The sequence below is a fragment of the Lytechinus pictus genome, chromosome 4, assembly GCF_037042905.1.
Source record: "Lytechinus pictus isolate F3 Inbred chromosome 4, Lp3.0, whole genome shotgun sequence".
Lineage (NCBI taxonomy): Eukaryota > Metazoa > Echinodermata > Echinoidea > Temnopleuroida > Toxopneustidae > Lytechinus > Lytechinus pictus.
In genome coordinates, this window is record NC_087248.1 from 30,854,942 (window position 1) to 30,864,327 (window position 9,386).

Sequence of the window (9,386 nt, forward strand, 5' to 3'; positions counted from 1 at the left end):
GCGAAGAGCCTAATATCCGCTCGGGGAGGATCTTCATTATTTCCCGTTTATTGACCCATTTGCATGCCAGAACACCCCTCGGAACGAAGAAGGCTGGTTTGGGGGTTTTCGGGCTCAATTTGGTAAATTCCTTTTTTGTTTGGCCAGGTCGCGAAAGAGCCTAATATCCGGTCGGGGTGGGTTAGGGGTAGGGTTAGGGGTAGGGTTAGGGGTAGGGTTTGGGGTGGGGTTGGGGTTTGGGGTTGGGGTTTGGGGTTGGGGTTGGGGTTGGGGTTGGGGTTAGGGTAAGGGTTAGGGTTAGGTTTAGGGTTCATATCCGCTCGGGGTGGATCTTCGTTATTTCCCGTATATTGACCCATTTGCATGCTAGAACACCCCTCGGAACGAAGAGGGATGGTTTGAGGGGTTTTCGGGCTCAATTTATTAAATTCCTATTTTGCTCAATTTTGGCCAATCCGGCCAGGTCGCGAAGAGCCTAATATCCGCTCGGGGAGGATCTTCATTATTTCCCGTGTATTGACCCATTTGCATGCTAGAACACCCTTCGTAGCGAAGAGGGCTTGTTTGGGGGGTTTTATGGCTCAATTTGGTAAATTCCTATTTTGCTAAATTTTGGCCAATTCGGCCAGGTCGCGAAGAGTCTAATATCCGCTCGGGAAGGATCTTCATTATTTCCCGTGTATTGACCCATTTGCATGCTAGAACACCCCTCGGAACGAAGAGTGCTGGTTTGAGGGGTATTCGGGCTCAATTTATTAAATTCCTATTTTGCTCAATTTTGGCCAATTCAACCAGGTCGCGAAGAGCCTAATATCTGCTCGGGGAGGATCTTTATCGGGTTTGGGGGGTTTTATGGCTCAATTTATTTAATTCCTTTTTTGCTCAATTTTGGCCAATTCGGCCAGGTCGCGAAGAGCCTAATATCCGCTCGGGGAGGATCTTCTTTATTTCCCGTATATTGACCCATTTGGATGCAAGAACACCACTCGGAGCGAAGAGGGCTGGTTTGGGGGGTTTTATGGCTCAATTTGGTAAATTCCTTTTTTGCTCAATTTTGGCCAAATCGGCCAGGTCGCAAAAGAGCCTAATATCCGGTTGGGGTGGGTTTAGGGGTAGGGTTAGGGGTAGGGTTACGGGTTGGGTTAGGGGTGGGGTTGAGGTTTGGGGTTTGGGGTTTGGGGTTGGGGTTGGGGTCACGGTTAGGGTTAGGGTTAGGGTTAATATTTTCGCGTTTGGGTTGGATATCCGTTATTTCCCGTATATTGACCCATTTGCATGGTAGAACACCCCTCGGAACGAAGAGTGCTGATTTGAGGGGTATTCGGGCTCAATTTATTAAATTCCTATTTTGCTTAATTTAGGCCAATTCAACCAGGTTGCGAAGAGCCTAATATCCGCTCGGGGAGGATCTTAATAATTTACGTGTATTTTACCCATTTGCATGCCAGAACACCCCTCGGAACGAAGAGGGCTGGTTTGGGGGGTTTTCGGGCTCAATTTGGTAAATTCCTTTTTTGTTCGGCCAGATCGCGAAAGAGCCTAATATCCGGTCGGGGCGGGTTATGGGTAGGGTTATGGGTGGGGTTAGTTGTGGGGTTGGGGTATTGTGGTTTGGGGATGGGGTTGGGGTTGGGGTTAGGGTTAGGGTTAGGGTTAATATCCGCTCGGGGGTGGATCTTCGTTATTTCCTGTATATTGACCCATTTACATGCTAGAACACCCCTCGGAACGAAGAAGGATGGTTTGAGGGGTTTTCGGGCTCAATTTATTAAATTCCTATTTTGCTCAATTTTGGCCAATTCAACCAGGTCGCGAAGAGCCTAATATCCGCTCGGGGAGGATCTTTATCGGGTTTGGGGGGTTTTATGGCTCAATTTGGTAAATTCCTTTTTTGCTCAATTTTGGCCAATTCGGCCAGGTCGCGAAGAGCCTAATATCCGCTCGGGGAGGATCTTCATTATTTCCCGTGTATTGACCCATTTGCATGCTAGAACACCCTTCGTAGCGAAGAGGGCTTGTTTGGGGGGTTTTATGGCTCAATTTGGTAAATTCCTATTTTGCTAAATTTTGGCCAATTAGGCAAGTTCGCGAAGAGCCTAATATCCGTTCGGGAAGGATCTTCTTTATTTCCCGTATATTGACCCATTTGGATGCTAGAACACCACTTGGACCGAAGAGGGCTGGTTTGGGGGGTTTTCGGGCTCAATTTGGTAAATTCCTTTTTTGCTCAATTTTGGCCTATCGGCCAGGTCGCGAAGAGCCTAATATCCGCTCGGGGAGGATCTTCTTCATTTCCCGTATATTGACCCATTTGGATGTTAGAACACCCTTCGGAGCGAAGAGGGCTGCTTTGGGGGGTTTTATGGCTCAATTTGGTAAATTCCTTTTTTGTTCGGCCAGGTCGCGAAAGAGCCTAATATCCGGTCGGGGTAAATTTTGTAAATTCCTTTTTATGGGTAGGGTTAGGGGTGGGGTTAGTGGTGGGGTTGGGGTTTGGGGTTTGGGGTTGGGGTTTGGGTTTGGGTTGGGGTTAGGGTTAGAGTTAGGGTTAGGGTTAATATCCGCTCGGGGTGGATCTTCGTTATTTCCCGTATATTGACCCATTTACATGCTAGAACACCACTCGAAACAAATAAGGATGGTTTGAGGGGTTTTCGGGCTCAATTTATTAAATTCCTATTTTGCTCAAAATTGGCCAATTCGGACAGGTCGCTAAGAGCCTAATATCCGCTCGGGGAGGATCTTCATTATTTTCCGTGTATTGACCCATTTGCATGCCAGAACACCCCTCGGAACGAAGAGGGCTGGTTTGGGGGATTTTCGGGCTCAATTTGGTAAATTCCTTTTTTGTTCGGCCAGATCGCGAAAGAGCCTAATATCCGGTCGGGTTTGTTAGGGGTAGGTTAGGGGTAGGGTTACGGGTGGGGTTAGGGGTGGGATTGAGGTTTGGGGTTGGGGTTTGGGGTTAGGGTTGGGGTTGGGGTTAGGGTTAGGGTTAGGGTTAATATCCGCTCGGGGTGGATATTCGTTATTTCCCGTGTATTGACCCATTTGGATGCTAGAACACCACTCGGAGCGAAGAGGGCTGGTTTTGGGGGTTTTCGGGCACAATTTGGTAAATTCCTTTTTTGTTCGGCCAGATCGCGAAAGAGCCTAATATCCGGTCGGGGTAGGTTATGGGTAGGGTTAGGGGTGGGGTTAGTGGTGGGGTTGGGGTTTGGGGTTTGGGGTTGGGGTTGGGGTTGGGGTTAGGGTTAGGGTTAGGGTTAATATCCGCTCGGGGGTGGATCTTCGTTATTTCCTGTATATTGACCCATTTACATGCTAGAACACCCATCGGAATGAAGAGGGATGGTTTGAGGGGTTTTCGGGCTCAATTTATTAAATTCCTATTTTGCTCAATTTTGCCAATCCGGCCAGGTCGTGAAGAGCCTAATATCCGCTCGGGGAGGATCTTATTTATTTCCCGTATATTGACCCATTTGGATGCTAGAACACCACTCGGAGCGAAGAGGGCTGGTTTGGGGGGTTTTGGGGCTCAATTTGGTAAATTCCTTTTTTGCTCAATTTTTGCCAATTCGGACAGGTCGCTAAGAGCCTAATATCCGCTCGGGGAGGATCTTCATTATTTCCCGTGTATTGACCCATTTGCATGCTAGAACACCCCTCGATGCGAAGAGTGCTGGTTTGGGGGGTTTAATGGCTCGATTTGGTAAATTCCTATTTTGCTAAATTTTTGCCAAATCGGCCAGGTCGCGAAAGAGCCTAATATCCGGTCGGGGTTGGTTAGGGGTAGGTTAGGGGTAGGGTTACGGGTGGGGTTAGGGGTGGGATTGAGGTTTGGGGTTGGGGTTTGGGGTTAGGGTTGGGGTTAGGGTTAGGGTTAGGGTTAGGTTTAGGGTTCATATCCGCTCGGGGTGGATCTTCGTTATTTCCCGTATATTGACCCATTTGCATGCTAGAACACCCCTCGGAACGAAGAGGGATGGTTTGAGGGGTTTTCGGGCTCAATTTATTAAATTCCTATTTTGCTCAATTTTGGCCAATCCGGCCAGGTCGCGAAGAGCCTAATATCCGCTCGGGGAGGATCTTCATTATTTCCCGTGTATTGACCCATTTGCATGCTAGAACACCCTTCGTAGCGAAGAGGGCTTGTTTGGGGGGTTTTATGGCTCAATTTGGTAAATTCCTATTTTGCTAAATTTTGGCCAATTAGGCAAGTTCGCGAAGAGCCTAATATCCGCTCGGGAAGGATCTTCTTTATTTCCCGTATATTGACCCATTTGGATGCTAGAACACCACTTGGACCGAAGAGGGCTGGTTTGGGGGGTTTTCGGGCTCAATTTGGTAAATTCCTTTTTTGCTCAATTTTGGCCTATCGGCCAGGTCGCGAACAGCCTAATATCCGCTCGGGGAGGATCTTCTTCATTTCCCGTATATTGACCCATTTGGATGTTAGAACACCCTTCGGAGCGAAGAGGGCTGCTTTGGGGGGTTTTATGGCTCAATTTGGTAAATTCCTTTTTTGTTCGGCCAGGTCGCGAAAGAGCCTAATATCCGGTCGGGGTAAATTTGGTAAATTCCTTTTTATGGGTAGGGTTAGGGGTGGGGTTAGTGGTGGGGTTGGGGTTTGGGGTTTGGGGTTGGGGTTGGGGTTTGGGTTGGGGTTAGGGTTAGAGTTAGGGTTAGGGTTAATATCCGCTCGGGGTGGATCTTCGTTATTTCCCGTATATTGACCCATTTACATGCTTGAACACCACTCGGAACGAATAAGGATGGTTTGAGGGGTTTTTGGGCTCAATTTATTAAATTCCTTTTTTGTTCGGCCAGATCGCGAAAGAGCCTAATATCCGGTCGGGTTTGTTAGGGGTAGGTTAGGGGTAGGGTTACGGGTGGGGTTATGGGTGGGATTGAGGTTTGGGGTTGGGGTTTGGGGTTAGGGTTGGGGTTGGGGTTAGGGTTAGGGTTAGGGTTAATATCCGCTCGGGGTGGATATTCGTTATTTCCCGTGTATTAACCCATTTGCATGCTAGAACACCCCTTTGGAGCAAAGAGGGCTGGTTTGGGGGGTTTTATGGCTCAATTTGGTAAATTCCTATTTTGCTCAAAATTGGCCAATTCGGACAGGTCGCTAAGAGCCTAATATCCGCTCGGGGAGGATCTTCATTATTTCCCGTGTATTGACCCATTTGCATGCCAGAACACCCCTCGGAACGAAGAGGGCTGGTTTGGGGGGTTTTCGGGCTCAATTTGGTAAATTCCTTTTTTGTTCGGCCAGATCGCGAAAGAGCCTAATATCCGGTCGGGTTTGTTAGGGGTAGGTTAGGGGTAGGGTTACGGGTGGGGTTATGGGTGGGATTGAGGTTTGGGGTTGGGGTTTGGGGTTAGGGTTGGGGTTGGGGTTAGGGTTAGGGTTAGGGTTAATATCCGCTCGGGGTGGATATTCGTTATTTCCCGTGTATTAACCCATTTGCATGCTAGAACACCCCTTTGGAGCAAAGAGGGCTGGTTTGGGGGGTTTTATGGCTCAATTTGGTAAATTCCTATTTTGCTAAATTTTGGCCAATTAGGCCAGGTCGCGAAGAGCCTAATATCCGCTCGGGGAGGATCTTCATTATTTCCCGTGTATTGACCCATTTGGATGCTAGAACACCACTCGGAGCGAAGAGGGCTGGTTTTGGGGGTTTTCGGGCACAATTTGGTAAATTCCTTTTTTGTTCGGCCAGATCGCGAAAGAGCCTAATATCCGGTCGGGGTGGGCTATGGGTAGGGTTAGGGGTGGGGTTAGTGGTGGGGTTGGGGTTTGGGGTTTGGGGTTGGGGTTGGGGTTGGGGTTAGGGCTAAGAGCCTAATATCCGCTCGGGGAGGATCTTCATTATTTCCCGTGTATTGACCCATTTGCATGCTAGAACACCCCTCGATGCGAAGAGTGCTGGTTTGGGGGGTTTAATGGCTCGATTTGGTAAATTCCTATTTTGCTAAATTTTTGCCAAATCGGCCAGGTCGCGAAAGAGCCTAATATCCGGTCGGGGTTGGTTAGGGGTAGGTTAGGGGTAGGGTTACGGGTGGGGTTAGGGGTTAGGGTTAGGGTTAATATCCGCTCGGGGGTGGATCTTCGTTATTTCCTGTATATTGACCCATTTACATGCTAGAACACCCATCGGAATGAAGAGGGATGGTTTGAGGGGTTTTCGGGCTCAATTTATTAAATTCCTATTTTGCTCAATTTTGCCAATCCGGCCAGGTCGCGAAGAGCCTAATATCCGCTCGGGGAGGATCTTATTTATTTCCCGTATATTGACCCATTTGGATGCTAGAACACCACTCGGAGCGAAGAGGGCTGGTTTGGGGGGTTTTGGGGCTCAATTTGGTAAATTCCTTTTTTGCTCAATTTTGGCCAATTCGGACAGGTCGCTAAGAGCCTAATATCCGCTCGGAGAGGATCTTCATTATTTCCCGTGTATTGACCCATTTGCATGCTAGAACACCCCTCGATGCGAAGAGTGCTGGTTTGGGGGGTTTAATGGCTCGATTTGGTAAATTCCTATTTTGCTAAATTTTTGCCAAATCGGCCAGGTCGCGAAAGAGCCTAATATCCGGTCGGGGTTGGTTAGGGGTAGGTTAGGGGTAGGGTTACGGGTGGGGTTAGGGGTGGGATTGAGGTTTGGGGTTGGGGTTTGGGGTTAGGGTTTGGGGTTGGGGTTGGGGTTAGGGTTAGGGTTAGGGTAAATATCCGCTCGGGGTGGATATTCGTTATTTCCCGTGTATTAACCCATTTGCATGCTAGAACACCCCTTTGGAGAAAAGAGGGCTTGTTTGGGGGGTTTTATGGCTCAATTTGGTAAATTCCTATTTTGCTCAATTTTGGCCAATTAGGCCAGGTCGCGAAGAGCCTAATATCCGCTCGGGGAGGATCTTCATTATTTCCCGTTTATTGACCCATTTGCATGCCAGAACACCCCTCGGAACGAAGAAGGCTGGTTTGGGGGTTTTCGGGCTCAATTTGGTAAATTCCTTTTTTGTTTGGCCAGGTCGCGAAAGAGCCTAATATCCGGTCGGGGTGGGTTAGGGGTAGGGTTAGGGGTAGGGTTAGGGGTGGGGTTGGGGTTTGGGGTTGGGGTTTGGGGTTGGGGTTGGGGTTGGGGTTAGGGTAAGGGTTAGGGTTAGGTTTAGGGTTCATATCCGCTCGGGGTGGATCTTCGTTATTTCCCGTATATTGACCCATTTGCATGCTAGAACACCCCTCGGAACGAAGAGGGATGGTTTGAGGGGTTTTCGGGCTCAATTTATTAAATTCCTATTTTGCTCAATTTTGGCCAATCCGGCCAGGTCGCGAAGAGCCTAATATCCGCTCGGGGAGGATCTTCATTATTTCCCGTGTATTGACCCATTTGCATGCTAGAACACCCTTCGTAGCGAAGAGGGCTTGTTTGGGGGGTTTTATGGCTCAATTTGGTAAATTCCTATTTTGCTAAATTTTGGCCAAATCGGCCAGGTCGCGAAAGAGCCTAATATCCGGTCGGGGTGGGTTAGGGGTAGGTTAGGGGTAGGGTTACGGGTGGGGTTAGGGGTGGGGTTGAGGTTTGGGGTTGGGGTTTGGGGTTAGGGTTCGGGGTGGGGTTGGGGTTGGGATTGGGGTTGGGGTTGGGGTTGGGGTTGGGGTTGGGTTTAAGGTTAGGGTTAGGGTTAATATCTGCTCGGGGTGGATATTAGTTATTTCCCGTGTATTAACCCATTTGGATGCTAGAACACCCCTTTGGAGCAAAGAGGGCTGATTTGGGTAGTTTTATGGCTCAATTTGGTTAATTCCAATTTTGCTAAATTTTGGCCAATTAGGCCAGGTCGCGAAGAGCCTAATATCCGCTTTGGGAGGATCTTCTTTATTTCCCGTGTATTGACGGGAACCCCCTTGCATGCTAGAACACCCTTCGGAGCGAAGAGGGCTGGTTTGGGGGGTTTAATGGCTCAATTTGGTAAATTCCTATTTTGCTTAATTTTGGCCAATTAGGCCAGTTCGCAAAGAGCCTAATATCCGCTCTGGAAGGATCTTCTTTATTTCCCGTATATTGACCCATTTGCATGCTAGAACACCCCCTCGGTGCGAAGAGTGCTGGTTTGGGGGGTTTTATGGCTCGATATGGTAAATTCCTTTTTTGCTCAATTTTGGCCAAATCGGCCAGGTCGCAAAAGAGCCTAATATCCGGTTGGGGTGGGTTTAGCGGTAGGGTTAGGGGTAGGGTTACGGGTTGGGTTAGGGGTTGGGTTGAGGTTTGGGGTTTGGGGTTGGGGTTGGGGTTGGGGTTAGGGTTAGGGTTAGGGTTAGGGTTCGGGTTAGGGTTAATATCCGCTCGGGGTGGATATCCGTTATTTCCCGTATATTGACCCATTTGCATGCTAGAACACCCCTCGGAACGAAGAGTGCTGGTTTGAGGGGTATTCGGGCTCAATTTATTAAATTCCTATTTTGCTCAATTTTGGCCAATTCAACCAGGTCGCGAAGAGCCTAATATCTGCTCGGGGAGGATCTTTATCGGGTTTGGGGGGTTTTATGGCTCAATTTAGTAAATTCCTTTTTTGCTCAATTTTGGCCAATTCGGCCAGGTCGCGAAGAGCCTAATATCCGCTCGGGGAGGATCTTCTTTATTTCCCGTATATTGACCCATTTGGATGCAAGAACACCACTCGGAGCGAAGAGGGCTGGTTTGGGGGGTTTTATGGCTCAATTTGGTAAATTCCTTTTTTGCTCAATTTTGGCCAAATCGGCCAGGTCGCAAAAGAGCCTAATATCCGGTTGGGGTGGGTTTAGGGGTAGGGTTAGGGGTAGGGTTACGGGTTGGGTTAGGGGTGGGGTTGAGGTTTGGGGTTTGGGGTTTGGGGTTGGGGTTGGGGTTACGGTTACGGTTAGGGTTAGGGTTAGGGTTAATATTTTCGCGTTTGGGGTGGATATCCGTTATTTCCCGTATATTGACCCATGTGCATGGTAGAACACCCCTCGGAACGAAGAGTGCTGATTTGAGGGGTATTCGGGCTCAATTTATTAAATTCCTATTTTGCTTAATTTAGGCCAATTCAACCAGGTTGCGAAGAGCCTAATATCCGCTCGGGGAGGATCTTAATAATTTACGTGTATTTGACCCATTTGCATGCCAGAACACCCCTCGGAACGAAGAGGGCTGGTTTGGGGGGTTTTCGGGCTCAATTTGGTAAATTCCTTTTTTGTTCGGCCAGATCGCGAAAGAGCCTAATATCCGGTCGGGGCGGGTTATGGGTAGGGTTATGGGTGGGGTTAGTGGTGGGGTTGGGGTATTGTGGTTTGGGGATGGGGTTGGGGTTGGGGTTAGGGTTAGGGTTAGGGTTAATATCCGCTCGGGGGTGGATCTTCGTTA